This window comes from Mus pahari, chromosome 17 (genome assembly GCF_900095145.1).
Source record: "Mus pahari chromosome 17, PAHARI_EIJ_v1.1, whole genome shotgun sequence".
Lineage (NCBI taxonomy): Eukaryota > Metazoa > Chordata > Mammalia > Rodentia > Muridae > Mus > Mus pahari.
The window spans coordinates 18,896,459-18,915,558 of NC_034606.1; the positions used below are offsets into that span (position 1 = coordinate 18,896,459).

Genomic DNA, 19,100 nt, shown 5'->3' on the forward strand with positions numbered 1-19,100 from the left:
TGTATATATTCATATATTACGTATAGAGCATGCACACATACATACACACACACACACACACACACACACATACACACATGTTTGGATGTGTTCTTGACACAATGTACATGCATGTGGAGGCCAGAAAGACAACTTGTAAGATTTGGTTCTTTTCTTTGGCCAAGTAGGGACCAGGGATTGAACTCGGCTCATCATGCTTGGCCAAGTATCTTCCCATGCTAAGTTATCGTGCTATCACCAGATTAAAACATTTTTCTCACTTGTAGGTTCAAATGCTGTTCATAACATGTTACAATGATTACACAAGCTTTCCAAAAGGCCCTATACCTCTAAAATTGAGGCCTTTCATATATATATATGTCTATATGTGCTATGAGCTGACCAAATGCCTGGCATAAAGCATTGTCCACTATCCATTCAGTAAATGAAGCAGCTACAGTGGAGATCTAGCTTGTGCCATCATCATCCACTCAATAGGAAGACCACCAGTTTCCCACTTAGCCCACAAAGTGTAATTAATTATCCACATTGTCTGTCTGTTCCAGTAGGCTTACAGGCAGTCTGAGTGCAGGGATTGCATATTTATTATTTTTTTTTGTTTTATCCCAAGTGAAAATCAAACTACCTGGGGCATGGCTGAATGCAATGACTTTTTGGTAACTAGTAAATTAGGTTTACAGAGCCTCATAACTTCCTGTGGAGAGAGGAGAATTCGGTGTCAGGAGTTATCAGATGAGTGTTGCTTGGGTCACCAGGTTCTGCTGTGATCTCATTCTGACTGTGGGAAGGGATTTGTTATGTCAAGTCAACCAGTGTTCATTGAATCGACAAAAGGCATGGTTTTCCCTAAGCACCAGGCAGCATCTGAGAGAGAAGTAGAACTAGGGAAATGGGGGAAATGCCCTAGGAGCTAAGGGGCCGAGAAATGGAGGAAGTTACCAAGTATGTTCCATTGAGAAGTCTCTGCCTTACAGTGTGAAGCTCAGAACGTTTACCGGAGCACTGAGAAGTGGCAAAAATTGAGGTTAGAAAGAAACCATAAGATTCATCCATGGAAACGCTTTAACCTGGGGAAAAAAAAAAGTCAGTGACCCCGTGTCTCTGTCAAAGGGGATCAGAATGAAGGGAAACAATGGCATTTCAGGGAGAACACACAGGCCTCTATTAGCAGAGGAGAAATGAAGCAGAGGCCCACCGTGTAGACAGGTCTTTGTGCAGAAAGGACGAAGGCAGAGTCTTCTAACTAATGGGACTCTAAGAGCTTGACCTCATAAGGTGACCGTAATTTTTTTGGTTTGGTTTTGTTGAGGTGTTTGTTTTGGTTTTGAGACAAGGACTCATTTATCTCGGGTGACCTGAAATTTACTACACTGTTAAGGCTGGCTCTGAATCTCCAATCGTCTTCCTCCCTCTTCCAAGTGCTGGGATTATGGGTGTGCATGACCACACCATGTGGAAAAGATCATTTTGATTAAAAGAAGGTCTCTCCGTCCCAGGAATCACACCTTTTGGGAAGTAACATCAACTCTAATTGATATGTGAGATCTAAGAGTTAGACTTGAGAGTTTTTCATGCAGGCACAGTGTAGTCTCCAATAGTTAGTGATTCTCGGTGTTCATTTCACAACATTCACAGCTATAATATGGGATACATACTGCCTTAAATGTGACCTTAAAAGTATTCACTGACATTCTGAGACAAGTGCCTGAATGGTCATATGTTATTTGGTAATCAGAGCTATGGAGGAAAGTTCTGGATCAGGAGTTGGAAAAGCCAAGTTCAAATCCCAGCTTTGCCACTTGGTGGCCATGTGGCCTTGCTAAGTCATTGTCTCTTAATTCTCCATGTCTGGCATCCAAAACACATAAACACCAATCCTAAATAAATGCACTTACATGTGAATTCTTTTGAAATATATTCAGGATAAAGACTCATGAAGCATGTAATGAAGGTTTGTAGTGAATCTTACACATTATCCATTTTGCATATCCCTGTCCAATGATGAGGCCCCAACATGTTATGACTGTAATTCGAGGAAAAAAGTTTTTAATTAAGGTTGAATGGGGTTTAAAAAAAATGAAGCCCTAATATAATAGAGTTGGTGACCTTATAAAAAGAAAGAGAGAAATCACTCCCTCTCTCCACACAGTGAAGAAAAGCCATGCAAGACGTAGAAATGAAGGGTACTTCCAGGAACAATAACCTGGGCATGTGGATTCTTCAACTTTGAACTTTCCAGAACTATGGGAAAATAAATTTCTTTTGGCTGAGCTCTGTAATATTTAGTACTTGTTGTGGTAATCTGAGAAGACTAAGATATCTACATATGTTAACTTATTTTGCACAGTACTCTACACAGACAGGGGTTTTGTTCTATTTTTAGCATGTATCAATTATATAAAATAATAGGTTTCATTGTAGCATTTTTATATATTCATAAATATACTATTTCCATGTTTCCTTATTTTTAGAGTTGATGCAAGACATTCAGAAACAAAGGCTGCCGTAAACCGCAGAAGGAACTCACTCTCATCCCTTGTCAGAATTCTCTGTGGAAGCAGAACTGGGTTTTTAAGACACAGGAAAGAAGATGGATTATTTAGAATTAAAAAACAGAAAAGGGGGGTGGGGAGACGGCTGAGCAGGTAAAGGGCTTGCTACGAAAGAATGAGGAATAGAGCTGGGTTCCCTAGAACCTGAGTTCCCTGAGGAGCTGGGTGCGGATGCTCGCTGGTAACACCAGCACAAGGAAGCAGAGATGGAGACCTGTCAGCAGAAGCTGGCCGACCGGCTGTAAGAGCTGAACCGGCAAGCTCTGAGTTCAGAAAGAGACCTTACCACTTAGAGAGTGATTGAGGAAGGCATTTGTTATCAACCTCAGCCTCTAAACATGCATTCGAATATACATGCACTCACATGTGTGTGCCCACACATATTAAAAAACATGGAGGCATAGTACAGTTTCAAATAGTTTTAAGGATCATAAAAGAGCCTTAGTAGCACAGTGAGACTTCTTATTTTAAGAGTTTATTTGTGTGTGTGTGTGTGTGTGTGTGTGTGTGTGTGTGTGTGTGTGTGTGTGTATGATGGTGGTGGAGATGGTGGTGGAGGTGGGGATAGTGGTGGTGATGATGGTGATGGTAGTAATGTTGGTGATGGTGGTGGTAGTGGTGGTGGTGGTAATATATGTGTGTGTGTGTGGGGGGGTAATTCATGTGCAGGTGTCACAGAGGCCACAATAAGGTGTGTGATCTCCTTGAGTAATTTATAGGCAGTTATGAGCCACCAATCATGGAAGCTGGGAACTGAACTTTGGTCTTCTGGAAGATCCACAAGCTCTTTTACCTGTAGAACTCATTCTAGCCTCCATGTGAGGACCTCTAAAAGGCAGTGTAGGGCTGGAAGAGGTCCCATGAGATCCAGAAATCATTCAAAAGTGGCATCTATATTAATTTTTTGGCCTACTCCTTCATTGTACCAGCTTACTGGTTCACTCCTTGATTCACTGGTATGGTTTCTAATAGCTATGAAATAAATATCAAATAGCTTGACACTGTTACCTAAAGAGTCCTTGGCTAACCCAGGATAAGACAGAAAAAAGTCTTCCCTAAAAAACTCATGTGGGCAGCTGGAATCTGGAAAGGATGAAAATATGAGAGAAAAGGAGGTTTATTCTCAGGAGGGTCCAGGGGCGGGACAGGACAGCAAGGCCACATAGTGGAGAACAAGAAGGACAAATGCAACCAGCGTGTTGGGAGCAACAGGGGCTATAGCAGGAGAGAAAGGGGCAAAGAACAGGGGCTGTACAAGCTTGAGCATTTATAAGACACGTAGGTTTTAAGAGCCAAGGGAACGCTCTAGTGCCTTGTGGTACTCAGCTAAAAGGTTTAGGTGGGAAGCAGAATGACTGTAAGGGAGGCTTTCTCTCTGCTTCCTGTAGCCTCCTTGTCCTGGCAGGGCTATGCTTTCTAAAGCAACCTAATCCTGGTTAGAGGAGGACAGAAAATTCTGCCTGACATTTAATGATGTCATAGGCTTACCTAGCCAATTTTAGTTAAGGAGTTGTCATTCTTTTTGGTACCCAAGTAACTATTTAAAGGCAGACTGGGTAGCTATGAACTTGGACTACAAAGGAGCAATTAGCTAATGGATGGAATGTGCTTTATGAATGGAAAGCAAGGTGGAAAGTTGAATTAAAATGATCTGCATGGAGAAGGGCAGTTGATGGAGACTCTGGGCAAAATTTTCCGCTATACTGGTCTTCCACATCATGTTGTCTAGTCTTGCTGTCATAGATAAACACAGACCATTCTGGAAGGGATATCGTCACAGAACTTGTTTCCTATGTTTCACTTTAATGTCACACAAAATGCTGTCCTATGGAGAACAATCAGAGTGGACCTCCATTGGGACACAGTCATTACAAATTATGTAATGTGCCTTGCTTCCCACTGTCTTTTCTTGTACAGCAGAGGAGAGCAAGCACTGACATCACCAGCAGACAGCTATGTGAACTAGGTAAGTGGCCTTAGTGCATTTTAGTTAATTGCTGTTAATTAATTAAGCCATGCCTACGGTTGTTCAAAAGTAGATTTGTCGACTTACCCATTCAAAGGTTCATTAAAGAAATAATTTGAAAGTCATTTACTGACCGACATCCTAGACCTGGAGACATAATAGTAAATAGGATTGAGTTCTTGTCCTTCAAACTATCAGGATAAGGGTGATGTAGTTAAAAGTTAGAGATATAAGAATGCAGAATTAAACTTAGTGAATCTTTATTTTTAACTTTTCATTCTGAACTGATTTCATATCCACAGGAAGTTTAAAAAGAAATACCAAGGAGTTGAACATTCTCTGTCTCACCCCCCAACACAAGAAGAAAATTCTTACATAACTATTGTACAATGTCATAGCCAGGTCATTGACAGGACAAACTATAAAAAGTATTTATGCTTCACCAAGTTTTACATGTTTCTGTAGGTATTACAGTCAGTGTTATTTTATTGCATATATACATTTACATATTTATCATCACAACATGTGTGTGTGTGTGTGTGTGTGTGTGTGTGTGTAACAGACATTAAAGACACTCAGAACAAAAACAAACTGGTATTCTTTTCTCAGCTAAGCCAATCTAGAAAAGACAAAGAAAGCTGGAATTTAAAGACCTAGTTGAGAGTGTTACTTTACTAACAAGACTCTTATTTCATCTATACAAGGCCTATTTCTGGATGGTTGAGTGGGCTTGGCCAGTTCTTAATGTTGGATATTAGATAATCACGATGTCTGTGAAGGTCATGAAAAAGTCAATGAGTGGGAACAGGATGTTCAACTCTGAAAGAAAAAGCTCTTATCACTTTTAAGGTCTACCCCACTGGAAATTCCTTGCTGATAGGAATCATTTATTCCATGGGTATATTTATATTTTCAGCAAACACCTTGTCTTCCAACTGGAATATATCCCATATACATTGTCTCATGTCTCTGATCTTGTCAGTGATACTTGATTAAAACAATACCCAGTTTTTCAGACTATACTGAAGATTGAGGTTTGCAGGAAATGAATGATGGAGCAATGAGCTTTGCCGTAAATCTATTTTTTTAAGGCAAAATAAAGAAGAGACCATTATATTACCTTATTGAATGAGCTACTCTGAGCTCTAATGTCTTATTTAGGGTTTTATTGCTGTGAAGAGATACCATGTGCATGGCAACTGTTATAAAGGCAAACACTTCATTCAGTCTGGCTTGCATTTTCATAGACTTAGTTCATTGTCATCATGATTGGAGACATGGCAGAATGCAGGCAGACATCGTGCTGGAGAGGCAGCAGGGCGTTCTATACCTGGATTGGCAGGCAGCAGGAAGTGAACTTGTTTGAGCTTCCGAGATCTCAAAGCCTATCCACTAGTAATATACTTCCTCCAACAAAGCTATACCGACTCTAACAAGGCCACACTTCCTCATAGTGCCACCCCCCTACGGACCAAGCATTCAAACACGTGAGTCTATGTGGAACATTCCTGTTAAAACTACCACACCTGACTATTAGTTATTATTCCTATCTTCTCTACTTACCATATTTTGTGTATGGGCACATGTGTAAGGAGGTATATTTGCATGTGTGTGTGAACACATGTGAGTCCCAAGGTTGATATCAGGAATCATCCCCCATCACTCTGCCATAGTATTTATTGAGGCTGGGCCTCTAATATACTCAGTCTCCCTATTCAACTTTCCTGTCTCTGCCTTCCTAGGCTGGAATTATAGATAGACCACCATTCACATTTAGCATTTAAGTGACTTCTGGGGAAATCCAAATTCTGGCAAGTTCTTACCCTCAGATCCATCTCCCCAGGTCCCATTAATTCAATGACAGCACACACCTCCAAAATGTACCACAGAGAGGATATTCTAGGTGAAAGACCCTTCTTTGCCAGCATTAACAATTTTGCCTTTATCTGTCATTTCTTCCCCAGTAGAAAATGATGTAAACTCCTTTCCTAAACAAAGCTAGAGAGCAGAAACTGAAGAAAAGGCCATCAAGAGACCGCCCCACCCAGGGATCCATTCCATCTGCTGATACCAAACCCAGACACTATTGCTGATGCCAAGAAATCCTAACTGACAGGAGCCCAGTATAGCTGTCCCCCTGAGTGGCTCTGCAAGAGCCAGACCAGTACAGATGCAGACATACACAGCCAGTCATTGGATTGAGCTCAGGGACCGCAGTGGGGAAGCTAGGGCAAGGACTGTAGGAACTGAAGGGGTTTGTAACTTCATAGGAAGAAAAACAGTATCAACCAACCAGACCCCCCCCCAAAGCTCCCAGGGACTAAACTACCAACCAAAGAGAACACAGGGGGTACCCATGGCTCCAGCTGCATATGTATCAGAGGACTGCCTTATCTGGCATCACTGGAAGGGGAGCTCTTTGGTCCTGTGGAGGCTGGATGACTCAGGATAGGGGAAGGGTATGTCGCTGAGGCAGGAGTGGATGGGCAGGTGGGGGGAGCACCCTCCTAGAGGCAGGGGAGGGAGAAGGGGATAGGGGGCTTGTGGATGGGAAACTGGGAAGGGGGATAACATTTGAAATGTAAATAAATAAAATAACCAATTAAAAAAAAAACAAAGTTCGAAATAAGCTAACGATGGATCAAAATGGATGAGCCAGAAGCCAAACTTTTCCTGTGTAAGAAAAGAGCCATTCGATAAATCATCTAGGGATGGACTTATGAAAGGACCAACTCTTCGCACGAAGACTTGATTTTTGAGTAGTTTCTCGTAAACTACTTATCAGGGGGTTAAAACACGAAACTTCTATGTACAAAAAAATATGAGTAATTTACTGCATAAGCATTCCCAGTCTTTTACCCATTCTAGAACCTGTGTGTGTGTGTGTGTGTGTTATTTTTCAAAATGGCTTCACTGTATAACCCAAACGTGCTTTGAACGCACTATCTTCTTCCTCTACTTCCCGGTGCTGAGATTACACTATACCCCATCATGACTGGCTTCTGTGTGATTTTGAAGATTTTTCTATATCCTGGAGTCTAGGATGCCTTTGTGATTTGCTTTGCCCAGGAAAAGGTGAGAAAGAATAAGCCTACCAGTTTCACACGCTGGCTTCCATGAACCTGTGTGCTTCTCTTCCCCATTGCTCTCTTTTAACCTGCTTTCCCATGAGAACAATCCTGGCTTGTTGGGAAGTAAGAACTCAACAGAAAGCAAATCTAAGATAGTTTGGCCATGGACACCATCAGAGCCAATCCTTAGACAACCCGCCAACTGACCACAAATACATTTTGAGCCCAAATGAAGTACTCACGCCTGACCCAGATTATTAACATCTCCTCACTTATAGAAACCCATAGAAACATAAGCAAAAATGAAACTCTCACTAATACATGGAGATCTGTGGCTGCTTTTCCACAGCACTAATGTGACAATAGATAACCAACACAGCAAGGCTCTTAATCCCTTTCCTATCAGTATTTCATTTTCTTTTGCCTAGATACAGTGAGTCTGGAGCTTTATCTGAGTTGGGCTGGATTTCTGCCTGGTGAGAGCAAGCAACACCCTTCTGGTAGAAAGACAGTGATGTGTTTTGCTCCTGTGCACAATACAGCCCACAAATCTCTTGTAGGCTGCTCTGTGGCAGAACTGGAGGCTAGATGCTGGCATCATCTTTCAACCTGAAAGAAGCTAAATCGAGCAATAGCTCCCAGGCACAACCATTTCCAATCCAGTCCCCTAGCACGAGAAAGAGCTGAGGAAAAGAACTTTAGACCCCGGGTTTCTAGTTTGATGGTCTAGTACCACAATATTTCCACATGCAGATATTTGTTACAAATATTTATAGGGAAGGGGGAATCATCTCTCAGGGAAGCCTGAATTGTGATATTCTCTACCGTCAGTAGATGTCATGTAACTCCATCGTTTCTCTGACCCTGATAGATTTTTTTCTTTAAAAAAAAAAAAATGCTTCAAACAGGATATTGATCTCCCTGGATTTCTTTTTCAAAGGCTGAAATTTTCTCCAATAGAATAGGAAAGAATGCATCATGAGGATCTATTAACAGGCATTTCACCAACTAATTCTCACTCATACTTTATGGCTAAATCTAGCAAATCAACCAGCCTTGGGTATCCTAGTTTGTGATTGGAAATGCAAAGTCATCAATAACTTTGACAACTGCTTGTGTCCATTACCCGTCCTCACAATAATGCAATAAAAGGCTTTCATTTCTAGGCAAGCTATAAATACAACTCAATACTGCCATTGGTGTGCATCAGCTGACTCAAGGCTGCCTTTAGCCAATCAATATAAAGACTGAGTTCTCTCTCTCTCTCTCCCAAAGAAATAGAGGCCAGGGACCTAGAATTAGCAAACCTAGAATAAGCCTGAAAAGGCTTATTCGTATAAAGAAAATAAATGTGTGATAAGTCTGCCTACTTGAAGTCTCACATTGTTCTATGTAGACTACCATTCACATACACACACACACACACACACACACACACACACACACACACACACCACAGTCATTGACTTTATAATAAACAATATGCTGTGCTGGATCTACTCAGAAGCTTTTATAGGTGGGTACCTTGCCACTGACAGTATATATATATATATATATTCCAAAAACAGCACTTGAAATGAGACAAACACAGAAATAAGGGTAAGAGAGGTAGTTGTTGCCAGCTTGGGAGGAAGATGAAGTGAGACTGAAAATTCAAGTGTATTCAGGGCTGAGGGAGTTCAAGGCTATTCTATGTTCTGTAGCAATAAGCAATATCCTGCTAAATCAAAACACAATGATAATAATAGGTAAGTCAAAACTTAAAATTTAACCTTAGTAGAGTCATATTCAATATAGCAATTAGAGTCTGATTATATTACACATCTTTTTAGAAAACAATATATATATATATATATATATATATATATATATATATATATATATATATATATACTATGTCCTACCTCATATGGAGAATGTATTCGCATAACCATTTAATTATTAAGTCTTTTTTGCTACTCTGCGTGCACATCATCTAAGTGGTGATTGTTAATGCATCATTGAAGCTCCACTACCGCAGTATAGCAATTATCTTTATCATTAGGCTTTAAGTCCCTTAAGGTCAAGGACCACATTTTCTGTTTCATTGCTATCGACTTAGTGCCTGGAGAGACACCTTTTCTGCTGTGAACATACAACACCTATTTGTTGAACAAATGCATAAGTAAATGAACTAATTAATGTATCAACAAGTTCAGAAAATTCAGAAATATGATCCTAATAATCACTCTGCTCCAATAAAGGAGCTTAAAGCTCTCATATGTACAGACGTTTCCTTAGCCATTCATCTTGCAGAAACTTCTCTCTTTATAATAGGACTGCTGGCACCTTCCCCAGATCTTTTTACAAGGTTGGTCACCCATCCTCCACCTTTTATGAGTGTCAAACTCCAAAGGCACATGGCTGCATCATTTTCTTTTTCTGGAAAACTGCCCTCAGATGACAAGAGATGCCTTGCCTGTCTATGTCTGGAAGGTTACATGGCCCTTTCCTAAGAATAGCCAAGCTTCAATGTCAGGTTGAATCAAGAATAATAAAATCTGTTCCTCTGCCTTAAGATGGAATGAGTCTGTAGTGTTCTTTGGTTGCTGGCTCTCCACTTGAGAACAGGAATAGGCTGGATTTTAGCTAGGCCTCTATCTGGAGTTCCATTCCCTGTAGACAACATAGCCACATTCTTCATTGCTTTCCATGAGAGCCCTGGCTTAACAAAAACAGTACATAAAAACCATGTTTTCAAATCAGGCTGTTGACAAAAGCTTCCCTCCCATGGATGAGTCACTAGGAGACTCATGCACATAGACCTATGTCCATATCTTTTATCTAGGATGAACTGTCAGAAGGTACAGGTAGAAGAGTATGCCCTTGCCCCTGTGTAATATGTCTAACTTCTGAGAGGAACTGAAAAGTGTTCATTACAAAGTCTGGAGAATGAAGTGTCAGAAATAAGCTGATATTTGTTGAGGAGAAAATATATAGATTTGGGTAAAGTCAATAGTCTTTATGATGTGAATATCCAAAAGTTTCTTTGAAGGGATTCAGAAAGACCCCTATTTTCAGTAATTGGGGAAAAAAAACTGTGTTGAAATCCGAGACCAGGACCTAATTTTCTAAAGTAGAAAGCTTGTCCAGGGATTTTAATTCTCAATTTTGACAAGGCTGCTAGCTAAAAGTCAGGTACTGATAGCAGCAAAATTTGACCTTGATACTGAGAACATCCCGGAAAAGGATCCTCAAGGTGCTGTCAACAAAGGTAAGCTATGAAACCAGAAGAGGGATAATTTACTGATATGGAACACCTCCCATGACACAGAAGTTAATATCCTGAGATGAGTCAAGGCACTACTCCTGCTGCACTCCTGGGATGCTTCCAGTAGATTGAAAAAAGTAATAGCTGCATTAAGTACAATAGAGATGTCAGAATTTTAGTTGCAGAGTATAGAGGGAAAGATTAAAATCTCCAAGAAATGCGAATGCAAGAATGATTTTACCTATCTGGTCAGGAGCCCAGGATATGACACCATTACTTTGGAGGACCCAGGGAGCCATTTGTTTTTCCAAGGTGTGGGTGATGGAGTGTGCGGCAGTATGAGAAACCCACAGTGCAACTCCTCAGTGGACCAGCACTGACAGCAGGTAATGTTGTTATAGAACTGGACTCCCTGGGAGAATTAAGAATTAATTAGGAAACAGAGCAGTGCATGCCAGGGGGCAGCATCTGACCATCTAAAGGAATGTGGGCATATCTTTGCTGGCATCAGGGTTGAAATGGCTGCTAAATCTATTCCCTGAAGACTCCTATAGCAGCCTGCATTGCCCACTATCTTAGCACTTCCTGGCTTGTCTGATGGCAATATCCCTTCTCTGCTGAATCTTAGACTCTATCCAACTTTGTATTTTTTCATATAAACAAAATTATGAAAGAACATTTTGGGGAAAACAATCTTTCTCACACTCAATATTATGATAGAGTTGGTTTGACTACATAGTTGGAAAAAGGTATGTTTCAAACAGAAGAATATTGTGCACATACATACATACATACATGCACATACACATGTACACAAATGAAAAGAAAACTCACTTGAGGCTCTTAAACTGTGAATTATCTCTTTCACTCACACAGGTTCAACATTTAATGTTTGCAAGTACAACTCAAGAGTGTCTGTCAGCATGCTCCTTAAGGAAGAATGTTCTCAAATACCATCTGTATTTTTGAAAACTTGATTTCAGACTTGGTCTTAAGTAACAAGAGCTATAATTAGTGCTGTCCCACTGTCTCCAAATCTCCATGGATTCACATATTAATTACTGGTTTATCACTCACATCACAAGCTAATGGAAAATATGCATCAAAAACATACTGTTTGGGGACTGGAGCCATGGCTCAATGGTTAAGAAGACACAAGTTCAGTTACTTGCACCCTGTGAACCATCTGTAACTCTAGCTCCATGGAGATCTGAGACCTCTGGACTCCATAGGTACTTGCATTCAAGTGTATACAAACACACACACACACACAATTAAATACTTCATGGAATGTGTCCCCAACTAAATGAAAAGGTCTGAGAATGGCATTTAGTTCAGGATGCATAGAAAGGAAGAAGAAACAGATCACAGAGAGCTCTCTTCCTTCTGGTGTGAAATTTCCATTTAAGTGCTATGGTCTTCTGTGTTCTTTAGCACCCCGTAGGAGATTCAAATAGATCCTTACAAGAAGGGACTCTAAGCAATCAGATCTCCACTCTCCTCAGAGGAACACACTGTAAGCTCTTTGCCAGTGGCAATGCTAAATGACAAGCTTGCCACCTCTTTTTTGAGACAAACATCTCAGCAGTTGGTATTTCTAATTCACTCAGTCTGGGAAACACAACACTTATCTTTCAGCTCCTTAGGCACTGAAGTTTCTGCAGTACATCACATTTTTTTTGTGTCACTGATCATAATGGCTGTTAATGGGGTGATCAGTAGATTTCACAACTGGCAACACTGCAAAGTATGTCTGCGGTACTCCACAGCCTTTTTTTTTTTTTTTTTTTTGACTTCATCATATTTTATTAGAGTTGTGGTCTTTTTTTTTTTTTATTTTCTTTATTTACATTTCAAATGCTATCCCGAAAGTTTCCCATACCCCTCCCCCCACCTCTGTTCCCCTACCCACCCACTCCCACTACTTGGCCCAGGCCTTGCCTTGTGCTAGGTCATATAGAGTTTGGAAGACCAAGGAGCCTCTATTCCCACTGATGGCCGATTAGGTCATCTTCTGCTACATATACAGCTAGAAACACAAACCCAGGGGGTTAGTTCCTGTTGTTGTTCCACCTACAGGGTTGCAGCCCCCTTCAGGTACTTGGGTACTTTCTCTAGTTCCTCCATTGGGGACCCTGTGTTCCATCCAGTAGCTGGCTGACTCCACAGCCTTTTCAATACAGTTTGTTATAAAATACTTTCCTACCACTGGGGGAAAGCTTCATTTAACTAGACTTTCACTAGCTTTCCTCTGCTCAGACTTTCTCCTGCCTTGCTTGTGCCCTTTGGCAACCCCACGATCTCCAGTGCTAGCACAGAGTTTGTACTTACTCCTGAAGAATAAGCCCCAAGCTTACTTTCCAAAAGGAATCATAGCTGCAAGCTAGGCTATCACTTACTCATTGTAAGAAGAGTCAGCTTCCTGATGGGGAGCTGAATTACAGAGAAGCCCGGGTGGCAACTGGGGAGAACGCTAGATGACAAAGTGAGGTAGTGAGGTCGTCCTTCTCACAGTTAATGAGATGCTGAGTTTTTCCAGGAATGAGATAAGACACAGGTTGTGTTCCAGTGGAGACTTAGGAGGTGACCAGCCCAGAGCTTCTGACCAAAGCTCTTATGTGACCTTTAAACAGAGGCGTAATCCCTGTAACTGATTTTGGTCTGTTTCTCTGTACTTCTAAAATAATGATAGATTCACAGGACACATAAAGCATAGGCAGTTCCAGGAATGATGGAGAAGCTCCGGGTCCATTTTCCCTAGTTTCTTTCTGGTGGCTGTATCTTATGAAACTAGAATGCAATATCACAACAAAGAACAAAACCGTGTTCCCTATGTGTGAAGTGTTTGTTGGCATCAGGACATCCCAAACCTATGACATCACATAGGCAGCAGCACGACCTGCGACCTACAGACCGGTTCCCAAGGCAACAGGCACCAAATCCCAGCATTCACTTAGCTCACCTTCCACCTTTACCTGTGTTATGTCATTTTCCATATAAATAACAGAATGCCCCTCCCTCACTCTCTCTCCCCCTCTTCTCTTTCTGCTGCCACCTCTCTCTCTCGCTCTCCCCCTCCCTCCCTCTCCCTCTTCCACATGGAACCGTCTTGGCCTAGTGTGCTGTTGAGACATGACTCACCATTCTAACACATCAGTGTTCTCTGTCATTTTACCTACTGTGTAAATTTGTGGGAATATGGTCTTACTCAAGATAAATGTTTTCTCATATCTTTCTACAGTCAGGAAGCTTTTTACCATACTCCCCATTTGTGGTCCTCTCCATCAAAATGCCAGTTATCAGGTTAGAGAGATGACTCAGTAGTTAAGAACACTGATTGCTCTTCCAGAGGTCCTGAGTGCAATTCCCAGCAACCACATGGTGGCTCACAATCATCTGTAATGAGATCTGATGCGTTCTTCTGGTATGTCTGAAGACAGTGACAGTGTACTTACATACATAAAATAAATAAATCTTAAAGGAAAAGGAAAAAGAAAAGAATGCCAGATATCATCCCTGGTGATCAAAAGAAATGTATTTCTCCATCTCTAATTTTATGAGTTCAAGAACATTATATGAATTGAATTATAGCATAATCTATCTACTTTTTTTCTGACACAAGGTTTCCATGTGTAGCCCTGTTCTGGAACTCACCCTGTATACCAGGCTGGCCTCAAATTCATAGAGATGGAAACAGATTAACTACTCATATTAACCCTATACCCCAGCTGTATGTCCATCAGATCCTTAAACACCATAAAAGAAATTGACAGTAATGTTACACTCGTGGGAATAGAAGCCCTCCAAGCCCTCCACTCACACAACAAATGAATTAGAAGGAATTGCAGCTGCATAAGTATTAATCAGCATTTCTCAAAGTGTCTATCAGGCAAGAGTGTGATGAGAGACATCTCTGAAGATAAAAACCAGTCAAATGTAGCCAAAGTATTAGGCCATATGGGATACTATTTATCCAACAAATATGTATAAGAATTGTTATACCCACAATCATCTCATCTAAGCACTTAGATTCTATAGTTTGGAGTTCACATATAAGATTCCTTCCCATTGAACAAACTTTAGGGGGACAGTTCTGAGGAATTTATCACAGCATCATAGCTAGAGAAAACCCATTCCGTACCATTTTCCCTTCCCCTGGATGTGCCAGTCTTAAAATATTTTCTCATATCTTTCTAACCTCGAGAACTTAACTCACTTTACCACTTGTCACTGAATAGTATTGAGAAAATTGGCTTGAAAATCACACTGCTATGAGGTATGCTATTTACCCTCCCAGTACAGACATCACTACCTTGGAGCTGCTTCTGTGTGCTGGACCTGTTTTACTCACTCATCACACGGCTGTGTGAAGCTTGACCAGCATCCTCTGACTTAGGCTGGGACGTAGAGGTGCCATGCATCCTCTCTAGTTTTTCGCTCTCTTCTCCTTCCTCATCAATTATTTGAAAGCCTGGATCTGCACATGATCCTCTAGAAAACCCATCCCTTGCTTTCCTGCTGTCGCTACTCTCCTGCTTTATCGCTGTGCCTAGGACATTGATAACCACAATCCATTTGGTGATTGCCTTCAGTTCTGCTGCTCAGGGGGAAGTTCTAAGGCATGACATTCACCCACATAAATAATTTTTGTAGGCCAACTTCCAATAAAAATAACCACAGGAAGGACCTAAAGGCTGATTTTGTTTTTTGGTTTTTTTTTTTTTTTTTAGTACATTTTCCCTTTTGTAAAAGACACCATTATTAAAACATTCTTAACAATTTCTGGAGCCAGTTGCCTCTTTACAAGAGTCTCTGGTTGGTAATGAAAGAATGAACATTAAATGCTTTTACATAAGTGACTGGGGGGAAAATAGGAATAGTTGTGTTAAGAATAGTTATTTAATTATGAGCATTTTATGATGCTGTTAAGGTATCAGAAGCCCACAGCTTGCTTTCCTAACACTACATTTCTAAATCTAGCTTTATACTGCTTTCCTTCCATTTTCGACATTTTGTTTCCTGGGCAATTTGAAAACAGCAGGCCAGTTCAGGGATAAACATTAGAATACAAATACTCCAGCTCAGGTGACTTTGCAAAGCAGCCGCACAAAGCACTTACAGTGCTAAGATTTTTTTTTTTTTTAAAGTGCCTATTTCTTGGCGACCGCTGTGCCATAATATCTTACCTTCAATAGGTTGTTGATTCGTGGTGACACATTTAATGTCGGTGCTTTTATTACTTAGCATAAAATTTGGCAATAGGCCTGGTTCAGATGCAGAAGGAGGGAACACTAAGAAATCTATTTTATTGTGCTATTCTCTTTACTGGAGAACCTGAATTTGTAAAAAGATAAATAAAAAAAAAATACATTGATTGGATTGTTCTATGTTATCTGGGGGCGAGGAGACCCCTTTTGTGAGGTGCCATTGTGTCATTATGTTTATTAAGTTTTTGCAATAAAATGATCACCAAGGATGCTAATGAGCATGTTTCAAGTAATACTTGCAGTTTACAAAGGGATGGTTCTCCCAGGCACTGGCTCAACTGAATCAATAGCACAAAGAGGGAATGTTATTTCCATCACACAGATGTGTAAGCTGGGGCTTTGGTGAGTGAAGCAACTTGTATACATTCTAGTTGGGAGAGGTAGAAGTTGAATTCAAGTGCCTGACCATTTGTAAATCTCAGCTTATCTCATTTTGGCTTTTATTAATGGCTTTTATCACCCTGAAAAAAACACCTAAGGAAAATAACTCCAGGAAGGGAAGATTTAATTCGACTATAGTCTTAGTCCTTGGTCTTGTAGCTCCATTACTTCCAGATCCATCCTTGTCGATATAAAATGTCATGGGGTCATGGGGTCATGGGGTCATGGGGTCATGTGCGGTTGCAAAGTGTGAGAAGGTAGATAGAGGGGCCTGGCAACGTGATGGAGTTTTTTAGGACACATGGTCTGTGGCCTGCTTTTCTAACCAGGCCCTACCTACTTGCCACCACCCCCACAATACTCCTCTGTATTACGATACCAAACCATCAAGAGATTGACTGTTTGATTAGGTCAGAGTTGTCTAGAACTAATCACTCTCAAAAAGCTTAACTGCCAATCAAGCATTCGATTGAGGAGCCTGTGGGAAAATGTTTCCTATCCAAACCATAAAAATCTAATAAAGATTCTCCCCAAATGCCAAAATAATGATATTTTCCCGGTAAACAATTCAGTCGCCTGATATAGATGAATACAATGTGCTAGTTATTTAAGAGTGGTCTAATGGCTTTAAACATTCATATGTGCATTTGCTCCTGCCCCCCCCCCAGTCTATTCTGTCACACAGAACTCTCAACCTTCTTCCCGTCAACAGTAGGTATAGAAAGTACCTTATGTATTTGGAGTTCTGCCAAGCATGAAGGATTTAGCAGGACACGTTCTTGGACTTTAGGCTGTTGCTGTCAAATGAAGTGATATTAAATTCACAATTTCAAAGGAGATTTCAGATCAAGAACATGGGTTTGTTTTTTTGAGAATAAATAATGAGGTCATGTAATCTAGCTGGAGAGAGAGGAAAGAGGAGACAGACGGTGACGAGTATATATAGTTAGAGCATAGGTGGTAGGTGTCTTTAAATGCGATATGGCGTTTCCTGTCTAGATAAGAGCAGGTAGCTTATGAATTCTCCCATTTGTCTACATCTTTGAATGACACAAAGCACATTTCCCTTGCATTTCATTCATCTGTACGCTTACAGTACTCGTATTCAGAATTCAGTGATATTTGTAATTGGTTGCTTTATTGTACCCACAGCAAAAGTGAGTCAACTCTTTTCTCTCTCAAACTTAATATACTCTCAGATAGAGTATATGAAGTTTGCAGTTTTGGTTACTTGGTACTCTGGAGGTATTAAACAATGTATAAGGTGCAAAGAACTGTTCGCTAGTATTTCTTTAGTCGTATCCTCTCCTAATATTGCTATTGTCTTTGCATTCCTCTGTTATACTATATTTTGTTGTGTATGCCTTTAAAAGTGTCAGTGTCTGTCCATCATTCCCATAGGTTAGCAAGAATTCACTATTTAATATGAGCTATGATTTATTGATTTAATTATGTTAGCAAAATGACCTTTATCGAACACTTATTTTTTAAATTATTTTATTAGATATTTTCTTCATTTACATTTCAAATGCTACCCTGAATGTCCCCTATACCCTCCCCCCAGCCTGCTCCCCTACCCACTCATTCCCACTTCTTGGCCCTGGCATTCCCCTGTATGGGGCATATAAAGTTTGCAAGATCAAGAGGCCTCTCTTCCCAATGATGGCCGACTAGGTCATCTTCTGCTACATATGCAGCTAGAGACAGGAGCTCTGGGAGTACTGGTTAGTTTATATTGTTCAAACACTTATTTTGTACTAACTTTGTTTTCTTTTCTTTTTACATGAAAGGATATTTTTATTATTTTCCTACATACCATCTTAATGAATACACCATGCACATTTTCTCAGCTGGCAATAAGATACAAAGCAGAATTTGTTTGACTCTGGGAGAATCAAGAGCAGTCACCTGTGTTTGGGAGGATTCCGTTTCTTACCACATCTGTGATACTGTCTGTGCACGTACCAGCAAGGCTTTGTAGTGAAGAACACCTCTCTGAGTGTTCTATCCTGGGCCCTTGCTCAAGCCACTTGCATTTTCCTTCTAATGTGGTTTTCAGCACTTACTCGTGTGTTTCCCCATTATGGAGAAGATCTGGTTGAGGGATATGCTCTTGGGGGATGTCCACAGAAGAGAGGTAGCACACAATTGTCTTGCGGTCGGATGTCTAAGCAAACTCTACCTTGCAATTGTAGTCATCTGGAAGAGAAGACTATGTAGACTTGTGACAAGCACTAGATAAAGGTCCATTTTGGATTGGAAATGAATGCTTCCAGATAGATCCGTTTGTTATCACCCATTTTATTGCCACTATCATGATCCTTAGTGAGTGATTTGAAAAAACAGACAAACAAACAAACAAACAAACAAATGGTATTATGAAAAGAAACTTCCTCAAAAACCTGTTGCTAGTCACACGGATTTTCATTCCATGTGCCTGCCATCTTGCTTCAACCCTGGTCCTCCTAATTTTGTTTTCTCATCTCTTCATTTTTTTTTTCACAAAGAGGAATTCATGTTTTACAGATGTGAAAAGTGATCCAAAAGCTTAGGTGACTGGTTCAAGGATGAATTAAAGGCTGATGGATGACACAATATGTAATAGTCCGTCTG

The 19,100-nt window shown here is 40.5% G+C and overlaps 1 pseudogene; it reads right to left on the minus strand.

Moving 5' to 3' along the window:
• Positions 1-18,391: 18,391 nt before the first annotated feature.
• On the minus strand, positions 18,392-18,804 carry LOC110334465 (annotated as a pseudogene).
• Positions 18,805-19,100: the final 296 nt, after the last annotated feature.